The sequence below is a fragment of the Mastigoproctus giganteus genome, chromosome 11, assembly GCF_048544385.1.
Source record: "Mastigoproctus giganteus isolate SK-2022 chromosome 11, ASM4854438v1, whole genome shotgun sequence".
NCBI lineage: Eukaryota > Metazoa > Arthropoda > Arachnida > Uropygi > Thelyphonidae > Mastigoproctus > Mastigoproctus giganteus.
The window spans coordinates 77540091-77564099 of NC_143585.1; the positions used below are offsets into that span (position 1 = coordinate 77540091).

The window sequence follows — 24009 nt, forward strand, 5'->3', positions numbered from 1 at the left end:
AGAAAACCAATGGTGTCCTATTGATGATTTATCAAACAATAGCCTGTAAAGATATGGAAGTCATAATCCCGCTGCATAAGGCAATTGTAACGCCACACTTGGAATACTGTGTCCAGTATTACAAATGTGACCTTATTTTAAAAAAAAAAAAAAAAGACATTTGGCTTCCTAAAAGGATCAAAAAATGTGCAACTCGCATGGTAAGAATTGGCAAAATTGCAATTCAAATATGCAGACTACAGAGCTTGGCAACCATGGACCTTAGAGTGGACCTGATTGAGGTCTATAAGGCTCTGAAAGAGGAGAGTAAAATGGATGAGAGTGAAATTTTCAGTATTATAAGGGATTTCAGAACTGGGCCCATAAATTAATATTATGGGGAAAGAGAAAAGAGATTTAGGGTTAGGCTGGATGGCAAGAAGTTTCCTTTTAGCCAGTGAGTTGCTCATTACTGGAACAAGTTGCCTCTGCAATTAGTTGAAGCTAACAGTTTGAAGAAGTTCAAAGTCAACTGAATAACTACCTATATTAATATAGGTAGTTATTGTAGGTAGCAACTTTTATTATTTTTTGATTTATTTTATTCTTTTATTTATTGTTGATTATTATTATTCTTTTTTATTTAATTTCATTATTTTTAATTATTGTTATTTTATTTATTTCTTTAATTATTTATTTTTAATATTTATATATTTTTTTCCAGTGCAGCAAAAGCCTGTGGCTTCCTTGCACTATATGACTAATATTATTATTCCTAAAAAGTAAACTTTTGCACTCAAAGGGTGATATTTCATGAAATTTCAAAGATCATGGAAAAAAAATTGTAGGATGCACAGGAGATCAGAAAACAAGCGGTCCAGAAGTGTTTCCAACAGTGTCAAAACTGCTGGCCTTGCTGCATAAAGTCTCAAAGAGCCTACTCTGAGGATGACAATGAAGAATACCTGTGAAAGTGATAAAAAGTTTTTAATATAATCCACAAATTTTTTAGATCATACCACATACATTTAATAAAACAGATGAAAGACTACAGCCCTGTCATATTCATGAGTTTTCTGAGGATTATTCTTTTAGGATTTTGAAGGCAAAATTTCTTCCTGTGTATATAGCTTTCAGTATTAGAAGTAGTTTAGCAAGGATTTGAAAATTTTGAACAACATATTCCTGTTGACCTTGTCAAATATTTTATCATAATTTATGAAGGCTACATGGGTTTCTGGCAAGATCATAAAACAATAATCGAGACCCAGGTACATGGTTGATTTTGAGTGGTCTCTACCTTTTGTTATAACCATCTAACAAAAACATTTAGTGCCTGCTCCTGTGTTGGGGCCAAGTACTTGACATCCATCATCATGCCCCTTTTGCACAGCCCTCATCTCCAGCTGCATTGAAAAGACATAATTTAGAAACTTTAATTAAATAAACATTAAATACAGATTAACCAAATTTTTTGTAAATTTTTTAGCCCCTTCTTCTGCAGGGAATAATATATAAATTTAAAACAAATAAACACATGCTGTTACTCTGATAGGCTGTTATTCTTACAATGCATCATGGAGTGTTTATTTTATAAACTGTCCATCTTGGCATTATTAATCCCTTAGCTCTTTCATGTTGAATAAAACTCCTGTTTTTCTGTAAAGATCTTAAGTGTAAAAACTGCATCAATCAATATCTTCCACTTCTGCAGACAGCTTATTCTTCAGAAATTTTTTTGTTCTATTTCTCTATATGTTTCCTTTGTATTGGTAGTATATATATTTTATGTTATATCTAAAACAAGCTGGATTTTCATAGTTGTTCATATCTTTACTTCAGCTTTTTTTCCCACAGTCAGTTGCGATTCTTTTTTTTTTTTTTTTTAGATATATAACTAATTTTTAAATTTTATTTTTTTGGAATATATATGTGATCTTTAGGCCCTTAAAAAACTGGATATTCTATTGTCTATGAATGAATTATCAGTATATAATAATTGCAAATTGATGTTATCTTCTTTGGATGCTTTTAATTTCTTGATATATAAATTTTAATATCCCATATTACAAATTTTATCACTTCATTTACTTTCTGCTATTTGTTTAACTTTAAACAACAAGTAGAGGTACCAGAAAAGAGGGCCGAAATGGGTGGCCATTGTTTATTATTTTTCTAAATTTAAAGGCACTTATTCATCCCAGCTATATCAAAATTGTAAACCTATAGAGATTTATAAGAGTAAGTTCATTAGAGTACTATCATTTTCTGTTAAACTGTATCTATTTTGTTTATATTCTATCTATTTCATTTAATTAAATTTAATTTTCACATTCTACACCCTACACACAGTGTAGTTCATTACATTTTTACAATTTTTCCACTCCTCTTCACTATCTAAAAGATATATTTAAAACACAAATCTCAAATAAAGGATATAAATAACCAATTTCTTGTTCTAGTAGATAAACCTGTTGCTGGAGATTTTCAATATAATCAGTCTGAACTTCTGTCACTTGTTGTACTATTTGCTCTGGTTTTTTCCTTCTGTAATTATAACAACAAAAAAAATTATTCAAGTATAAAGTTTTATCTTTCCTGTATATGTATATACACACACACACGCACGTACAGTGCTTTCTACAGGACCAGCTCTAAAGAGTGGGAATGCATTATGAGTGATTCCTTCTCTTTGGAGCCTATTTTTCATATTCCATATTCTGGTAGATACCATCAATTTTTCAAGGTTTTTTTTTTTCTTTTTTTTTCTGCAGTGTTTATGAAGTAATGATACTCTGAATACCTGCACACTTAACGTACATGCTTGCTTTTTTTGCATGTCACCAAGGATCAAAAAAAAATGAAAAGATTTTATTACATTAAACTAAACATTAATACACTACCATGTTAATAACACCTTAATGATTATTATGTTAATACACTATCATGAAAATGGTGATGTCATTAATGAAATTTATTGATGCAATGTTGAACACACATATACATACACAAAAGACAGTGATTACTGCACCAGCAAGAAAAGTGGATAAACAATGTTGAATTTAAAACTGAGGAGAGCATGCAAATGCACTGACAAATGGGAAGATACTGTAAGGAGCATTCTTTCTATCTTCAAAGTTAAAAATAAAATATCACCTATACTAAAAATGATTTCTATGAAGTAAATAAACTGCACCATAAATAAACAATTCCCAGAATTTAGTCTCTATTATCCCTTACCTAAACCCCAAGGGGAAGGAGGTTTATATCTATATTTATTCCTTCTTAGAATCCCAAAAAAGAGATGATATATGCAATGATACTCTGAATGTGCTACAGATGCAATGATATATGCAATGGTACTCTGGGGGTGCTACAGAAGTTGAAAAATAGCATGGCACTTTATAATATTGACATTTGACCAGAAGAAAAGAGCACTAAAAGGAACAGCACTATAATCACAGTTTGTACATACACATAAAAAACACTATTAATCCACTGTAGGAAAGGCGTGCCATTTTTTCTTGTTCAAATCCCTGAAAAAATGGCCTAAACTTAAAGAATATTGAAAATAAACAAATACCATTCTATAAATCTGGATACAGAATTAGATAATAATTGAACGAAATTATAGTAATATTATAAATTTAATAAATTAAAAAATAATTATTAAATTAAAGTATATGTAGTTAGAACTATTCTGTCCTCTCTGTAATTATAAAAAAAAAATTATTCAAGTATAAAGTTTTATCATGCCCTTTTGCACAGCCCTCATCTCCAGCTGCATTGAAAAGACATTTTTTTTTTTTTTTTTTTTGTGGCCAGCAGGATTTAAACTGCTTAGTATTAGTAGTGCCATATGATGCAAGAAAACAAGCTTATAAAGCAACAAACAACAACAACAAAAAAAAAACACTTCCTGATTATCCCCTCTAATAATATGTCCAGATCTTCCTTGAATTTATTCAAACTACCCACTTCCACAACAAATGGAAGTTTTTCTCCTCACATCCAACCTGCAACCATCTTTCCTCAATTTAAATTTATACCCCTCGTGTGTGTACTCCAGAGAAAGATGAACAATGCCATCAGCACTGTGCTTGCTCAGTCCAGTCAAAAGTTTAACCACCTCAATCAGATCACCTTGCCGGTGCCTAGTCTCTAGATTATGCAATTTTCATAAACTGAAACTTTTCTTGGTAAGATCATCCTTGCATTCCACTTAACAACCTCACTGCCCTTCTCCGCACCTGTTCTAGCAGATCTACATTCTTCCTAAAATGAAACCTCATGACCTGTATGCAGTAATCAAGATGTGGCCTTATCATTGCCTTAATACAATGGGATAATCACCTTCTTTTTTTTTTTTTTTTTTTATGTGAACCCCAAACACGAGAAGTATTAGAACCTATAGTACTTAGTACCGTGCTTGGGTTGGAGGTTGAGAAGACGAAAGAAGGTATTTATTGAACTTGAACTTCTGTAGATTGTAATTTTCAGGAAATACATATGAAGGAAGGTTGTTCCAGAAAACGGCAGTTGAATGAATAAATGAGGAAGACGAAAAGTTGGTTCTGTGGGTTTGAAGTTGGACAGTAAATGGATGTTGGCTGGTGGCGGCACGTGTTCGGACTGTTTTGAAAGAGAGAGCAGGAATTATAGAAGCCAATTCAGAAGAACAGTGCCCATGGAAGTATCTGTAGAAGAGGCATGCAGCAGAAACAGTACATCTATGAGAAAGCGAGTGGAGAGACTCTGTTAGAGATGTATCATTAATTAACCTAACTGCCCTCTTCTGAATGGAATCAAGAAGCTTGAGAGAGGTTTTGGGGGCACCACCCCCAAATGTGGGAACAATATTCCATGGCAGGGCGGATTTGCAATTTATACAGAGTGAGCAGCTGTTTGGAAGAAAAGTAGCGCCGAGAGCGAAAGAGAAAACCAAGTTTTTTAGATGCACAGGAAGCAACGTTTGTAATGTGCTTGTGCCAAGAGAGATTAGAAGTCAGGGTAATCCCTAAAAGAGATATATCATTTTGCCTAGAAATCGGAGTGTCACTAAAGATAAGCATAGGAGCAGAAGAATCCTTTTTGTGAGATATAAGACAAGACTGAGTTTTAGAAGGGTTGAAATCAACTAAGTTGTCTTTGCCCCACTGGAGAATTACCTGAAGATCGGTATTTAAGGAATTGGTAGCAGATTTTCGAGAAGTTGAAGCTGATTGAGCAGGACAAGGTTTCTCAAAATGGAAAGTCAAATGCAATGTGCTGTCATCGGCAAAACTATGGATTGGATTTCCAGTTAATGGAAGAAGGTCATTAATAAACAAGAGGAAAAGAGTGGGGGGAAGAACTGAACCTTGGGGGACACCGGCATTAATGGAGAAGTTAGGAGACAGAGCCATCCACCATCACCCTCAGTGAGCGATCAGAGAGAAAACTGGATAACCAATTACTAAAAACAGTTGGCAAACCATAAGATGGAAGCTTGTTTAGAAGACCTTTATGCCAAACAAGATCAAAAGCCTTTGAGATGTCAAGAGCAACTACCTGTGTTTCACCGAACCTTTCCATTGAATTAGTCCATAAATGGGTAACATAAGCGAGAATATCACCAGTGGATCGACACTGACGGAATCCATACTGGCGATCGTTGATCAGACGGAAGGTTTCTAGGTAGTTTCAGAGTTGGCGGTTCATTGATTTCTCCATTACTTTAGAAAGAGTAGAAGTAATTGCAATGGGACGATAATTGGATGGGAGGGATTTGTCACCCTTTTTAGGAACTGGCTGGATATGAGCAAATTTCCAAGCAGAAGGGAAAACACCTTTGGAATAAGAAAGTCAAAAAAGGTGGCAAAGAATAGGAATAAGTTCAGGAGCACAGGTTTTGAGAACAAGTGGAGAAATACCATCAGGACCTGGAACTTTCTTAGCATTGAGATTCGTCAAAATCCTTCTGATATCCTTTTGACGGAAGACCACAGGAGGCATTGAATGGAGTGTGTTGGGAATGGTGGGAGGTGTTTTACCAAGATCATTAATACACGAGCTGGAAGAAAAATGGGATGCTAGCAGGTCAGCTCTATCCTTGGCTGAAGTGACAACAGACCCATCTGGTCTGGACAGAGATGGGCAAAATTTGCGGCCAATAGCTTTGGCAAGAGACCAGAATGCTTGGCTACCATTAGGGCAAGAAGCAAGTTTTCTACTCTTAGCCTGTTCAAACTCTAGTTTGGACTGATTAATAACTGCTTTACAATTGTTGTGAGCTTTGGTGTAGGCAGAAAATGAAACTGAAGAATTAGAAACAAGCCAATTACGATATGCAACATTCTTCTCTTGAACAGCCTTAGCACATTTATTGGAAAACCAAGGTTTCGATAAAGGACGAGATTTTAAAGTGGAGTGTGGGATAAAGGATTCCATTCCTTCAAGAATAATTTCACTGACACGATCTGAACAAAAGTTGACATCAGAAGTTTTGAAACAGTAATCCGACCAAGGAAAAGAAGAAAAGATGTCTCGCAGGTCATCCCATTTTGCATTCTTGTAATGCCAAACAACACGAGGTTGGGAATAGCCATGAGATAACGATTCCATTGGAGAAGAGACAATCACCAAGTTGTGATCTGAAGTGCCTAAAGGACCTCTCACTTCGACCGTGTACTTAGAAGGGTTGTTTGTGAGAAAAAGATCAAGCGTATTGGCTGTATGATTAGGATTGTCCGGAATTCTTGTAGGTAAATGAACAATCTGTGCTAGGTCATTAGTAATTGCAAAAGCCTCAGCATCTCGACCTGCTGGGTCAGTGTGACTAGAAAACGGAAGCCAGCTGGAGTTGTGAACATTAAAATCACCAAGGAAAATTACCTCACTGTTAGGAAAGTTGGACTGGAGAAAGTCAAGTTGCAAAGAGAGAAAGTCAAAGAGCTCCAAGTGATTAGTGGAGTTGGGAGAACGGTAGAGACAACAGATGAATTTGACACAATAAGGTAGACAGATTTTAAGCCAGAGAAGATCAAAGAGAGGAGATTCCAAATTTCCAAGTCTCTGACAGGGAATATCAGAACGGACATATGCACAAGTACCACCTTTGAGGAGAAAGGAATCATACAGCGAATAATTTGGGCATCTGAGATGAGCAGTAGTTGAATCAACCGATAACTGAGATTCTGTCAGAAAAAGTACATGGGGTTTGGAAGACTGCAAGTGGAAATGGACATCGTTGAGATTAGAATTGAGACCACGTATATTTGTGAAATGAATTAGGAAGTGCTTGGGAAGTTTAGATGTTTTCGCAGATAAGCTTGCTCTATTATTTTGACAATTCGTGGTGTATTCAATAGTAAGAAAAAGTGGGTGGGACATGCTGTATGAAGTAATGAAATTTTTGGATATGACGTACACGTGGTAAGAATATACCCAGATCCTTGACATAACGTGGCCTCGACAATGCTCCTAGCATACACACTACTCGGACTCCCTCCAGTCACTATCTGGCAGAGTAGAGGTAGCAAGATTATACACTAGCTGATCCGGAAGCCTCCTAGAGAGTTACCAATAGGTTCGGTCCGGTGTACTAACTAGCGGCCGGCTTGCGAACACCGTTTTAGAGCTGTAACCTCGAAATGTAAGGAATATTGGATCTCGCCACGATGTTCATCATAACCTCAAAAGTCGTCAATCATACTGCATGATGGAAGAGATAGGGAAGGGTTGACCGGAACTTAGCTCTAGAGACTAAACATGGGTTCCACCACTTCAAGCCTCCAATAAGCCAAGTGGTGGTATTTCACCGGTTTATGAGAGTCATCTACCACCTAGTACTGCCTGGTAACATAGAGGGGCAGCGTTCCTCCATGTGGTGTGGGCACCACACCTCGACCCCTGCTTATGTTGGTTCACACCTGGGTGGTCACCCACCATGTACTTGTGCATGGAGGTTATACCCAGGATTACAAACAGTCCCACCATCATGAAGGTGCAAGCAGAGGATTTGGCTGTCACAGACCGTCCAGACTTCACCGAAATTGGGTCCACTTGACTTGAGTGTCACCCGAATATCAGTTCCATCAGCGTTTTAGACTCCCAGGTAGCAAGTACAGCTTGTCTGGCATATCTGAGAGAATGTCTGTGACAACTTCAAGGACCAATGCTGAAGGTCCTTGAAGTTGTCATGAACTTGAAGTTGACCAATGCTTAAGGTCAGTGATGTATGGAAACTTTGCTAGCAATCCATGCTAGCAAAGTTTCCATACATCACTGACAAAACCCCATGAGCTGTCCTGGCAGCCTGTCTGCATTGCTCAGAGAGCTTCATATCTGACTGAACAATTATCCTCAGGTCTTTTTCATTTTCCACTATCCTGAGCGTAGTAACACAGAGTAAGTACGTTAGTTCGGGATTACTGCTACCCATATGCAGTATACCATGCATTTTTCAATGTTAAACTTCAGTTGCCACCTCTCAGCACATCTGCTCAACTTTTCCAGATCCTGTTGCAGTAGCGTACTATCATTACTGTCATTAACAACCCTGCCAATCTTTGTATCATCTGAAAATTTAGACTTTAAGCCTTCTCAATATCGTTAATAAATATAGAAAACAACAATGGACACAGCACTAAACCCTAGGGGGGGGATTCCACTAATAAGAATAGTCAATGAAGAGCAGTGTCCATTGATTACCACTCTCTGTGTTTTCCCACTCAACCACCCTTTTATCCGTTAGCAACTTGCCCTTAATGCCATACTGCTCCAATTTGTACAGTAGTTTCCATATGCAACAATATCAAAAGCTTTCCTGAAATCCAAGTATATGAAATCAAAATTATTTTTTGCATCCAGTTCCTTTGTTACTGCATCATAGTATCCAATCAAATCGGTCAGATAAGATCTCCCCTTAACAAATCCATGCTGTGACTGCAGTATAATCATATTCCTCTCTAGATGGTCCTGCATTACTTCTTTAACCAATCACTCCATTATTTTTCTTGAAACAAAGGTTAAGCTAACAGGTCTGTAATTACTCACGTTACCTTTTGATCCCCCTCATGAATTGCATATTTATTTGCACATCTTCCATCCATAGGGATCTTCCCTGAATCCAAAGATAGTCTCATAATTATGGCTAAGAATTTGCTTATCTCCTTTGCTGCTTTCCTTAATATATTTGGTTGTTGTTATTTGGTTTTTAGGAGCATTAGTAACTAAAGCCATATTGCTCCGGGGATATGCGGTGGTCATTCCCTGACCTTTCCGCATCCTCCATATTTGGTAGTCACGGGCTCAAACCCCAGTCTAATCAAGAAACGTGTGCTACGCACTGCAGCTCCTGCCCACCTGGCTACGGAGGCACCTTAATATAATTGAACAGTAATGTTTAGTAGCCTTCTTAGTAATGTAATGAAATGGTCTTAAGCCCTTGGTAATGCCATAAAGGTTCCTGTATCTATTATTTGTATTATTTTTTTTTTCACTTTCCTTACTTTTCTTTTTTGTTACTATATATATATTTCGTTCTTGTATTCAAATATCAAAATAAAGAATCTTGTCAAAAAAGAGCACAACTTTACAATATTTCTTTCCTGTATTTCAAAAATATTGAGTGGTATGCAATATGTTTATCCGATTTTTTTTAGTGTGCTCACTGAAACATTAATAGACAAAAACATATATGAGTCACTTAAGAATGATGGTTGAAAATGACATTGTGCCACTGAATTCTAACTTAATTCTGAATTCCAAAGAAAACCACATTGTCCATACTTTCTGTTGATAAAAGTAGATCAATTCACATCCAAAAAGAGAAACCAAATCTCAAGTGCAAAAAAGATGGACGTCCCTGAGTCAAAGTAATGTTATTTGCTTGTATATAAAGCTTATTATAGCAATTTTTTTATTTGTACCAAAAAAAAAAGTGAAAGAGCTAACTTAACACTTTGGAAACTTAGAGTAGTTCCAATATATGCTCATTGCATAAATGAACCTATCAGTCACTCTGACATGCAATTTCAATGGATAGATGTTTGATGGTTAGTTTCAATAAGCAAATTCCTCTTAAAAGATGTCTGCATTCTTTTTTACTAGTCAAAACAAAGCATTCACCTTCTCGATTTTTAGCCGGTGATAACATACAATGGGTACAGCATATATACAGCATGTTCACTACTCATATGTAGTGAATTAGAGGCAGATTACAGTACTGTTTTCTTTTTTGAATCAAATACAAACATGTGAAAGCTATATTGATATTGTTTACAATATCGATATAGCAATGAACAGTCCTTTGCTCTTCAGAAAAACTGCCCCATCATAAATCAATTACAAATGCTCAAAATAGATTCCTAACCTGTAAAACAACTGTATTGTGCTAAATAATTTTATGGTTCTGAAGTGAAATATTCAGTCTGCCAACAAGTAAAGAGCAAAATGGGCAATTTTCTTTATTTTTTTGTTATTTGGTGCAGTTGAAAAGAAAGAACAGTTTTAAGTGTGAAGGAAAAATATAAAGTGATATATGAACTGGGAAGAGAAAAAAAGATCGCTGTTTGCCGCGAGTTTTGTTTGGAATTCACTCAGCAAATAAAAACAGACAGAATTCACTGGGCAGGTAAAACAGAAATGAAGGAAAAGCACCATTTTTTTTTTTTTTTCTGATAGCATAATCATTGTGAGTTATGGAGTTTTTTTATTAATTTAGTGTTTATAACAAAGTTTACATTTGTTTTGCATTTTCACATTGTTTATGTGGGAAAATGTTTTATTAGTTTTGAATAGATGATTTTAACAAACTTTTGGCATATATATATTAGAAAAATAAATGCACAAGGCATAATTCCTTATGGGTTTAAGTAATTAACTATATAATATCGGTGTAAATACACCATAGCTAACCCATAATATATATATATATATGTTACGATTCAGCCAATATATATATATTGGCTGAATAGAAACAGCACATTATCATTATTTTTGAGAACATTAGATTGAATTGTGTCCCCCCCCCATGTTTTCTCATTCTATTCTTTCTGTTTCTCATAATTGATTATTATGGCTTTTAATTTACCCATCACTACTGATCTGTCCTTCACTAAAAATCAGAAAATTCAAATCATTTGTTTTTACTGTTTTATCCAATGCAGAACGCAGCATATATTCTGTATATGTCCTTGCATAAAAATCACTTCAAACTAGGACACAAAACAGATGATGGATTTTACATATAAACTGAACAAGCATATTCTCTTATTGACATTCCATTAAACATCGTATTCTTTAATTGGCATCTACCACAATGACTGACTAATGGACTAATTGAGCAAACAACTAATAAAATAATGCATCAAAGTGGCTTTCTGTTATTACATTCAGAGATTCTTCCCCCCTTTATAACACATTCATTTTCAAGGGGAGAGTAAGGCAAAAAAAAAAACACAACGATGATGATTATTTAAAAGAATTTAGTTTCTAAGTATATCAATAATTTCAGCTCAAAAATGCGCAAATTCATCTCATGTAAATTAAGATTTAAGATATTAAAATCCCAAAATGTTTACAATAATATAAAACTCTGATCACATTTCATATAAAAATAGTTTCTCTAACCTTGCAGAAGAAGGACGATCCAAATTTAGTGACATATTTCTTACAGGTATAGGTGCAGTGGTTGGTCTAGCAGAAGAATGCCCCTTCATATCTACAGCAACAGAGAAAAAAAAGAGGCATGAAACAAATGCTTCCATTCTTTTTTTCAAACTACTCAGGTACAATTAAACAAAAATATATTTATCACACTATTTATGATTTTCTAACTCCAACTCAAAAAAAGCTAAATTTGAAATGAAATACAATATATTCAGGGAAAATAAGCAAAAAAAATACTAATTACATTACCTTGAAACCTTCCATCTGATTAATCATCACCATGGAATTTATCCATCTCTGAATAAATTCCATGGAAAAGTCTTGTGAAATTCAGGCAGCTGATGTCAACAAATCTAAGATTGTGCTTGGCACAAAGGCCTTATAAGCAAGCTTTGATCTTCCAGTTTGCCTTCCAATTTTTGAGACTGGGTGGCTAGTTTTTCTTTAACTGAAGTGTTGGCATGCAGGTTTCTATAAATAATTAGCATTAGCATGGAAACATGATGCAAGAAAGCAAGCTTATATAGCATCAGCCAAAAAAAAACAAAAAAAACCCTTATATCACCCATCCCCTCGCTCCAAATGTTTGTCAAGTTCTGCCTTGAATCTATTTAAGCTATCAACTTCTACAATGACAGATGGAAGTTTGTTCCACCAATCAATCACCCGCTGACTAAAGGCAAACTTCCGCACATCTATCCTACAACCATCTTTCCTCAATTTGAATTTATGCCCTCTCAGGCGATTATTCTGAGCAAGAGGAAGAATCCCATCAGCATTGAGCATGCTCAAACCGTTCAAGGCTTTATACACCTCAATCAGTCACCTCGGGTGCTTAGTCTCCAGACACTATAATCTGCAAAACTTAAGCCTTTCTTTGCAAGAGCAACCCTTTGTTCCATTTACTAATCTTGTTGCCCTTCTCTGTACTTGTTCCAACAGCTCTACATCCTTCTTAAAATGAGGCCTCCAGACCTGTATACAGTACTCACGGCGTGGCCTGGCCATTGCCTTATACAAGGGGATAATCACTTCCTTATCCCTGCTAGAAAAATTCCTGTATATCATTGACAAGACACCATGAGCTACTCTTGCAGAAGTCTGCACTGCTCAGAATCTGCCTGCACAATTACCCCCAGGTCCTTTTCATTCTCTACCACTGTCAATATGGTACCAGAGTTGCTACGTTACTCTGGGATTACTGCTTCCCATATGCAGCACTTTACATTTGTCAATGTTAAACTTCATTTGCCACCTCTCAGCCCATCTGCTCAACTTTTCTAGATCCTGTTGCAACAGTGTACTGTCATTAGTGTCATTAACAACCCTGCCAACCTTCATATCGTCTGCAAACTTGGACATTAAGCCTGATATACCATCATCAATATCATTAATAAATACAGAAAACAACAATGGATCCAACACTGAACCCTGAGGGACTCCACTAATAACATTAGTCCATGAAGAGCATTGTCCATTGATTACCACTCTCTGTCTTCTCCCACTCAACCATCCCTTTATCCATAGCAACAATTTGCCTCCAATACCACACTGCTCCAATTTGTGCAGCAGTCTTCCAGGTGCAACAGTATCAAAGGCCTTTCTAAGATCCAAATATATGATATCAAAGTTATTCTTTGCATCCAGTTCCTTTGTGACTACATCACAGTATCGAATCAAATTTGTCAGACAAGACTTCCTCTTAACAAACCCATGCTGTGTCCGAGCTATAACTGAAGTCTTGTCTAGATGATCCTGCAAGGCTTCTTTAACCAGTGCCTCCATTACTTTCCCTGGAACAGAAGTTAAACTAACAGGTCTGTAATTACCTGTCTCTCCCTTTGATCCTCCTTTGTGGATTGGGGTCAAATTTGCACATCTCCAGTCCATGGTTACCTCCCCTGAGTCCAAGGAAGCTCTCATAATTATGGCTAAGGGTTTGCTTACTTCCTTTGCTGCCTCCTTTAATATAACTGGATAGATCCCATCCACCCCGGGTGCCTTTCTTGTGTTATATCTTCAACAGTTTCTCCTCCACTTTACTCCCAGTTATTTCAAGATTCTGTAGCTTACTGCTAGAGTTGAATACACCTCTGGCATTCCCCTCGCTGAATAACTCCTCATGTGTGAATGTCGATGCAAAATATTCATTTAGTTTGTTAGCTACCTGAGCAGGATCATCAACAGTTGAACCATCAATATCCAGTGGACCAATCTGATTCATCCCTTTCCTTCTAGAGTTTACATAGGTAAAGAACTCTTTAATGTTTTCCTTTGCATCCTTTGCTAAGGATTTCTCATAATCTGCTTTTGCCTGCTTAATCTCCTTTGTGACTTGATTACAGACCAGCTTATATCTATCATAGGCTTCCATGTCACCCATTAATTTATACGTATCCCATGCATTTTTCTTCTCTGTCACATGTCTAATTAGTTCTTCTGACATCCATTTAGGCCTAAATCCTGAACAATACTTCTTTGTTGGTATGAAAAGCCTAGTAGCTTCCAAGATTAATTCTTTGAATACGTCCCATTTTGAATTTGCTGTTGGTCCCACTGTATAAAATTTAAATACTGTCTTAGACCACCGTAGTCACCTTTACGAAAGCAAAAACCGTTCCCTTTACTCCTGATGGTAGTTACCTCTTTGAGTAAAACCCACTTCAGCACACTGTGATCACTGCCATCTAGTGGTTCCTTTATCTGCAGATTCTTGATGCATGAAAAATCACTACTGATAATCAGATCAAGAATATTACTCCCTGTAGTTGCCTCCCGAACATGCTGTGTAGAAAACAATCATCCAATCATCTAATAAAGCCTTGCTAGTGTGTGAGTGAGTGACCAACCCACAAATTCCAGTCAATCTCTGGGAAATTAAAATCCCCCATTATAAGACACTGATTTACTGGCCCACTCTATTTCTCTGCACAATTGCTCATTATACTCATCAGATTCATTTGACCTATAATACACACCTACTCTCATTTTTCCTTTCCCGGTGCTTATGTCACACTAAACAGACTCAACATTGCATTGTCGACCAACATCAATTGGATGCACTTCCTTAGATTTTATGTGTTTCTTAACTAGCAGCATAACCCCACCTCCCTTCCTACTCTCTCTATCCTTTCTGTACACATTATACTCCCCAAATTCCAGTTCTGCACTGCTTATGTCTGTGTGACACCATATCTCTGATATCCCAACAATATATGCCTTTGATGTCTTGACTAGCACTTCAAGCTCATCGAATTTATTAACTATACTCCTAGCATTGGTGTACTCTTAGTTACCCTAACACAGCCCATGTATTTACTTGTTCCACTATAACTGCCAGTAGTCCTGGAAATCCCCATTACCTTGCTTTCCAGGCTGCTGCTCAATTGCATTTGAATAGAAGTAGTGCAAGAATTACTTTTACCTCTGCCAGCGGCTACTGTTAATATATTAATCCGTGTATCCCCCCAAGCTAGCAGTTTCCGCCCCACCTAACTCTGCCTCGATAGCATCAGCAAATATTCTTGCACCCTTTCTATTTAAGTGTATCCCATCCCTGTAGAAGCAGTCTCTCCTGTTAACAAGCACAGACCAGGCTGAGAAAAATTCTACCTCTTGAACCTTGCACAATCTCTCCAGGGCCGAATTGATCAACAAGGCTCTCATCATATACTCTCTCCTATCGTGTCTGGACAAAAATGCAGACACTTTCAAATTCAACCCTAACTCACAGCTTTTTTTCAGCATTGACTTGTACTTCTTAAGTAATTCTGCCGGTCTCCTACTCTTAATATCATTAGTGCCAACTGTACAACAATATCACCCTTTGTGCCCTTAAAAGATGATATCTGCTCTACAACGTCATCAACCTTTGCCCCTGGCAGACATACCCTGGTCCTGCTGGTCCATCTATCCTTTTTGCCCAATATGTTCCCCGTTTCCCTGACAATAGAGTCACCTACAACAACTAGTTCCTTTGGGACCAGCGCATTCTGTCTTGGGGTTTTCTGCTGTTTTGCTTGATGTTCAAGTGCAAGCTCTGGCATTAATGTGGGAAGCTGAGAGCTTGATGGGCTCCTCAATTTAAATCCTTCAAGGGCATACACCCTGTCCTTCAAGCTCTCATATAAGCCCATAACAATGCTGAGTTGGTGCCTGATTTCCTGGCACTCCATACATCACGCACACACACAAAGGCATTCCCCTTGGCAATATCATGTCCCGTTCCTGACTGATCCACAAACATCAAACAAGCAGTGCATTTCAATAGACTGTGATTCAGAGGACAACTGTCCCCCTCAGTTCTCCCCTAAACCACAGCACTTCCATTAGTTTGAGCCTTTTGCTTTGCTGCTCTGGTCTGAGTCATGATTTCTATTCAAGTTCAATAAAATTCCAATACAAAATATAACCCTAAACTTATATCCCATAATTTCTCAACTATGCTGGGGTTCTCTCAGGTTCTTATCTTCTTCCCACCTTTTCCTCCTATAACTTAACAACAGCTAATTTCTGCACCTTCGGCAGTTGGAATTGCATTCTCTCCATCCCAACAAGGATCTTCTCTCAATAACTGTTAAATCCTATCCATAATTTTGTTGGTGTTAGCACATCACAGTCTGAAGCCAATCCTAAAGTTTTGGGGGGGGGGGTTGTGCAAGAATTAATGTTGGAATCACCCAGTTGCCCTTGTTTGAAAGGAGGAACCACATGTGGTTCCTCCTTTCAAACAAGGAGGAGCCACATGTTTGGATTTGGAGGCCCCTCTCCAACAGATGGTCTGGGTACATTAACACCCCAGTGAAAACCTCCCAATTATAATCCATTTTCCAGTTCAACCTAATGTTCTCTGTGCAAGTAACCACCAGTTCCTCAAATGCTGGTCACCAATAAGGAGAATAAAATTTATTTAACTTCAATCCTTATAAAAAAAAATTAGTCTAATGTTGCAAAAAAAAAAATGCCTGCTGTACATAAGTACAATAGAGCAGTTCAAGAACAGAAAAATGTTAAACTTGTTCAAAAACATATCTTTATTAGTGATAACTCTACTTCTAATTTTCCTTGGCATAAGGATATCAAAAATATTCCTTCCTCTGCATTGAATAAAATTAACATTTCTTCCAAACAGCTATTAACCCTTACAAATCACAAAACATCCCAACCATGGAATATATTCATTCCGCCAAAATATTTATTAAAACTACTAGATTTTATCCTAAGGTTTGTTGTTTGTTTGTTATTTGGTTTTTAGGAGCATTAGCAACTAAGGCCATATTGCTCCGGGGATATGCAGCGGTCATTCTCTGACCTTTCCGCACCCTCCGTATTTGGTGGGTACGGGCTCGAATCCCAGTCTAATCAAGAAGCGTGTGCTAGAAGTGTGTACCTGGCTACGGAGGCACATTATCCTAAGGAGTAGTAGGTTAGTCAATGATCCCTCTCTTACAAACTCACTCAATTTTCTAGGTCACACAGATGTTCAGTTTCTACTGCATGTAATTTTTCTTCTTAATTTTCTGCAGATACTTCCATGGGCATCATTCTTCTGAATTATGCATCTGTAATTTTATCTCTTTTTTTCTAAACCAGTCTGAATTCATGCAGCAGCTGGATTTTCATTTTCCCCCTTCAACTTCTATTCTAAGAAAAAAAATCTTCCTTCTTGTGTATTTCCTAAAAATTAACAGTGTACATCAATGGTTCTTAACTTTTTAAGCTCTGCGACTCAGATTAGAGTAATAGTCTGGTTCTTGCCCCATGACTTGGCATTAGCATTAGCAGGGCATATGATGCAAGAAAGCAAGCTTATATAGCATCAGCCAAAAAAAAAAAAAAAAAACACCCCTCCCATTTCACCCATCCATTCACTCTAAATGTTTGTCTAGTTCTGCCTTGAACTTATTTCAGCTGCTGACCTCCACTACAACAGATGGAAATTTGTTCCAACTATCAACCACCCGCTGGCTAAAAGCGAATTTCCGCACACTTATTCTACAATTGTCTTTCCTTAATTTGAATTTATGCCTTCTCGGGCAATTATTCTGAGCAAGAGGAAGAATCCCATCAGCATTCAGCTAGCTCAACCCATTCAAGGCCTTATACACCTCAATCAGATCAAGTCACAAGTGCCTACACTCCAGGTGCTGCAATTTGCAGAACTTAAGCCTTTCTTGGTAACACCAACCCATTGTTCCACTCACCAATCTCGTTGCACCTCTCTGTACTCATTCCAGCAGCTCTATATCTTTCCTCAAACGAGGCCTCCAACCTGTATACGCAACTCAAGGTGTGACCTGATCATTGCCTTATACAAGGGGACAATCACCCCCTTATCCCCGCCAGCAAAATCCTGTACATCATTCACAAGGCACCACGAGCTACTCTTGCAGCCTTTTTTGCACTGCTCAGAAAATTTCATATCTGCCTGCACAATTACTCCCAGGTCCTTTTCATTCTCTACCGCTGTCAATGTAGTACCACATAGTTGATACGTTACTCTGGGGTTACTGATTCCCACATGCAGTACTTTACATTTGTCAATCTTAAAAAACTTCAGTTGCCACCTCTCAGCCTATCTGCTCAACTTTTCTAAATCCTATTGCAGCAGTGTACTATCATTAGTGTCATTAACAACCCTGCCCACATTCATATCGTCTGCAAACTTGGACATTAAGCTTGATATACCATCATCAATATCATTAATAAATACAGAAAACAACAATGGACCCAACACTGAACCCTGAGGGACTCCACTGATAACATTAGTCCTCTTTATCCATAGCAGCAATTTGCCTCCAATGCCACACTGCTCCAATTTATGCAGCAGTCTTCCATGTGCAACAGTATCAAAAGCCTTTCTATGATCCAAATATATGATATCAAAGTTATTCTCTGCATCCAGTTCCTTTGTGACCACATCATAGCATCCAATCAAATCGGTCAGACAAGACTTTCCCTTAAGAAAACCATGCTGTGTCCAAGCTATAACTGAAGTCTTGTCTAGACGATCCTGCGGTGCTTCTTTAACCAGTGCTTTCATTTACTTCCCTGGAACAGAAGTTAAACTAACAGGTCTGTAATTACTTGTGTCGCCCTTTGATCCTCCTTTGTGAACTGGGGTCACATACACTGGGCACCTGCAACGAGACCGAATTTAAGTGTTTAGGGCTTTAAATTGGTTGGGTAAACTAAATGATGGTGGCATCTTTGCTCTTTCTGAAACAGTGCACATAAGGAGACAAATTTAAATTGAAAAAGGACAATTGCAGGATAAATGTAAAACTTGCTTTCAATACGAGGAACCGACTACTGAAACAAAACTGCATTTTGTGTTATGGAAGTGGGTGGTTTGAATAAATAAATTTAAGGAAGCATTAGACGAAGTGTTAGAGAGGATGCAGAGATCAGTTTTTTTTTTTTTTTCTTGTTTTTGCTGTTCCTTGTTATTGTTATTCCTTGCATCATTTATACTACCAATAATAGACATAGTACAAATATAAAATTAAGTAAACCTAAGCTGAGTATAAATCCAAGATGTTATAATACACCATTAAAAATCTGTTACGAAGTCATTAATTAGCCATTATGAATCCTCCCCATCACTGAAATGTATGCTGCAAAGCTGCCAATAATCACACTGAGATGGTATGGTCATGTTTTTAGCTCTAATACATAAATTTAGATACTTAAAATGTTGTAAGGCTACTTTTGAATTTTCCAGCATACTGAATTGGCAGACTAGCTGTATTACTCATAAACTTTTAAAGAATTAGAATTAATGCTCTGAAAATCAATGACTATGTGTTTTTAATTACTGTTATTATATTCGTGATTATATCCCTTTCCTATCTTTATCTTTGTGTAAACTTTTCAGCTGTTGTGGTGAAGGGACATATTTACATCATGTAAATATGTAGTATATATTTTTAAAACTTATTATCAACCATTACTACCGCAAAATTAATCGTATCTAATGAAATATATTACCTTTCTACTCAATCTTGTTTCTAATGGAAGTTTTAGCACCAAAGCAACTGTTGTCCCTATAAGAATTACACTTTAGAAATTAAAATGACGTTTACTCATTAAATTGATGAACTGAGCACGCCACTACTGTATTCGTGGATTACAATATTTAAATTTATTGTAATAAATTTAAATAGTCTCGAAACGTTACAATTAAGAAAAATTTATATACTGTATTTATATATTCCTATCAAATTAGTTGCTCTCTCATCAAAAATTAGTATTACGGCTGTGACCCCCATCAGTACGTGCTAGTTCCAATTGCTTACGTGTTGTCATAGAAACATCCAAATATCCCCATTCGGTAGTTACAATAGCAACAATAGACTATAATACAGTTAAAGGAAGTACGTCTCCGGATTATTATTATTATTATTATTATTAGCCATATGGTGCAAGGAAGCCTGAGGCTTATGATGCACCAACCAAAAAAAAAAAAAAATTTTTCCATGTTACCCTGAGAGAGAGAGAGAGAGAGAGAGAGAGAGTCAGAAGTAGAAGAAAATCACCAAGAAAGCAAGAAAGAGAAGAATGATGATTGCAGAAGAATTGGCAAAAAAAAAAAAAAAAAAAAAAATCATTAAACCCCCCACCTTAGACCAATTAACTCAGCCAAATTGCCAATAAAGCTCATAAAAATTCTTGGCATCATTGACAGGATACGAAATCAGGTCTTCTCCACAAGGTCTAGGAGGATATTGATCATGACCAAAATACTTGCTAGTAATCATGGCATGTGATGCAAGAAAGAAAGCGCATGATCTTATATAGCATCAGCCAAAAAAAAAAAAAAAAAATTCACACGACCATTCCTTCTAAATGTTTGTCCAGTTCCTCCTTAAACTTATTTAACTTATCAACTTCCACAACGACAGATGGAAGTTTGTTCCAGCAATTAACCACACGCTGGCTAAAGGCAAATTTCCGCACATCTATTCTACATCTGTTTTTCCTCAATTTGAATTTAAGCTCCCTTAGGTTCGTAATCTGAACAAGTGGAAGAATCCCATCAGAATTCAGCGTGCTCAACCCATTCAAGGCCTTATACACCTCAATCAGATCACCGCGCAGGTGCCTAGTGTCCAGCCGTTGCAATTTGCAGAACTAAAGCCTCTCTCTGTCTTGGTAAAAGGATCCCTTCATTCCCCTCACCACTCTTGTTGCCCTTCTCTGTACACATTCAAGCAAATCTACGTCCTTCCTAAAATGAAGCCTCCAGACCTGTACGCAGTACTCAAGGCGTCGGCTGACCATTGCCTTATACAGAGGGACAATCAGCTCCTTTTCCCTGCTAGCAAAATTCCTGTACATCATTGACAAAACCCCATGACCTGCTCTGGCGGACTGTCTGCATTGATTAGAAAACTACATTTCTGACTGCACAATTACTCCCAGGTTTTTTTCATTTTCTACCACCTTAAGTGTCGTACCACACAACTGTTACGTTCCTCTGGTTTACTTCTACCCATATGCAGTACTTTGCATTTGTCAATGTTAAAGTTCAGTTGCCACTTCTCAGGACATCTTCCCAAATGTTCTACATTCTGTTGCAGTAGCACACTGCCATTACAGTCATTAACAACCCTGCCTACCTTTGTATCATCTGCAAACTTCGACACTGAGCCTGATATATCTTCATCAATATCATTGATAAATATACAAAACAACAGTGGACCCAACACCGAACCCTGTGGAACTCTACTAATAACATTAGTCCACGAACAGCAGCGCTCATTGATTACTACCCTCTGTCTTCTCCCACTCAACCATCCTTTTACCCATTGTAGCAACTTACCCTTGATACCATTCTGCTCTAATTTGTACAGTAGTCTTCCATGGGCAACAGTGTCAAAGCATTCCTGAAATCCAAGTATATGTTATCAAAATTATTTTTTGCATCCAGTTCCTTTGTAACCACAAAATAATATTCAATCAAACTTGTCAGACAAGACTTTCCCTTAACAAACCCATGCTGTGTCTGAATTATTGCTGCAATCTTGTCTAGATGATCCTGCAATGCAGCTTTAACCAGTGACTTCATTATTTTACCCGGAAAAGAAGTTAAACTAACTGGTCTGTAATTACTCGTGTCACCCTTCAATCCCCCTTTGTGAATTGGGGATACCTTTGCACATCTCCAGTTCGTGGGGACCTCCCCTGAGTCCAAGCATGCTCTCATAATTATGGTAAGGGTTTGCTTACTTCCTTGGCCGCTTCCTTTGTATAATAGATTCCATCCGCCCCAGGTGCCTTTCTTATGTTTAACTTCAACAATTTCTCCTCCACTTTGCTCTCAGTTATTACAAAATCATTAAGCACCCTGCTACAATCTGATAACCTTCTGCCATTCTGAATCCTTAATAACTGTAGTGAATGTAGATGCAAAATACTCATTCAGTTTGTTTGCTATCTGAGCAGGATCATCAACAGTCGAACAATCGATATCAAGTGATATATCAAGATTCATCCCCTTCCTTTTAGAGTTTATATAAGTAAAGAAATCCTTGCTGTTTTTTCTTAGCATTCTTTGCCAGATTTCTCGTAATCTGCCTTCGCCTACCTAACCTCCTTTGTGACTTGATTACAAACTAGCTCATATCTTCCATAGGCTTCTGTGTCGCCTGATAATTTGTATGCATCCCATGCATTTTTCTTCTCTGCAACGAGGCTCATTAATTCACTTGATAACCATTTAGGCCTCAACCTTGAACAATATTTCTTAATACTTATGAAACGTTTAGTAGCTTCCACGATTAATTCCTCGAATGCTTCCCACTTAGAATTTGCTGCTGGCAACATCATCAGTTGATCCCACTGTACAGAATTTAAAAACTGTCTGAGACCACTATAGCCACCTTTACGGAAGCAAAAACCTTTTCCTTTACCCCTGATGGTAATTATATCTTTAATCAGATCCCAAATCAGTACACTGTGATCACTGCCACCTAGTGGTCCCTTTATCTGCAAATTCTTAATACACGAATGATCACTGCTGATAACCAGATCAAGAGTATTACCCTCTCTGGTTGCCTCTCGAACATGCTGCTGCAGAAAATAATCATCCAATAAATCCACAAAAGTCTTACTAATGTGCGAGTGACCAATCCACAAGTTCCAGTCAATATCTGGGAAGTTAAAATCCCCCATTATAAGACGTTCTGATTTACTAGCCCACTCTATTTCTCTGTACAATTGTTCATTGTACTCATTTGCATCATTAGGCCTATAACACACTCCTACTCTTATTTTTGCTTTCGCAATGCTTATGTCTGGATGTGAGACCATATCCCTAAGTACCTATCGGGATACTGATGCAGATCCATGTATGACCACTATACTCAAAAATGGTCTGCACGGTAGCACAGTTGTATCATCATTGTCCTCCCTACCAGAAGCGTAGCGAGGTTTTCGGCGCCCTTGGCAAATTCCTGGCTACGCGCCTTTTTTTCGATAATTGGTAAAATTATAATAAATAATAAGTACAAATTAAAAATTATTATTTTAGGGTTGGCCGTAATTAAATACATTAACCCGTATTTTGTGTCTGTAAATTGCGTATGTTCTATGGTTGATTTGCCTGTTTTGCTGGACGAAAAAACCCCAGTTACTGGGGAGAAAAACCTTGCTATCTACGCCTGAGACCAACTAACTCAGCTACGGAGTGAAAACACCCCATTAAAGTTCCTCGCGTCATCGACAGGATTCGACCCAGGCCTTTTCCACCCGGTGTGGGTATAACGGTGATGATACCACTGTGCTACCGCGCAGACAAATAATAAGTACAGTCGGGCTTCTGTTTCTTGTGGTATCTGGTACCAACACGTAACCAGCAGATCCTTTTAATTCCTGTAAAGTACGTGGTTGAGACGCCGCAAATCGGAGTTACTGTTCAAACACAAAACACATATGTTCGATCGGATCAATGCCTGGAAGTCTTCCTCATGTTGCGCGAACCAGTCTCGAACAATCCAGGCGGTGTGGCATGGCGCATTATCCTGCTGAAGGACAGCATTGCCTGAGGGGAAGACCGTTGCCATAAAGGGTGTACCTGGTCAGCAATGATGTTTAGATAAAGTATTTGTAAAGTAAAGTATTTAGAGTCTAACGGCACCAGGGGTTTCCCCCATCTCCGCATTGTATGTATTGTTTGTGAAACACAGTACTCTGTGGAGGCCAGAGATTTAAAAAGTATATGGGTATTGTTCTGTAGTGTAATGTCGTGGTAGTAGTAAGAGTAGTGGCATGTGATGCAAGAAAGAAGTGTATGAGCTTATGCAGCATCAGCCAAAAAAAAAAAAAAAAAATCACACCATTCCCTCCAAATGCCTGTCCAGTTCCTCCTTAAATTTA

General features: G+C 37.5%; 1 long non-coding RNA gene across 1 annotated transcript; it reads right to left on the reverse strand.

The window, feature by feature from the left end:
- Positions 1 to 2372: 2372 nt before the first annotated feature.
- On the reverse strand, positions 2373 to 19725 carry LOC150078151 (uncharacterized). The gene is made up of 3 exons (XR_016547607.1): positions 19621 to 19725; positions 11593 to 11683; positions 2373 to 2526 (listed from the first exon to the last, which is right to left on the reverse strand). It is a non-coding gene; the product is annotated as an uncharacterized LOC150078151 (long non-coding RNA).
- Positions 19726 to 24009: the final 4284 nt, after the last annotated feature.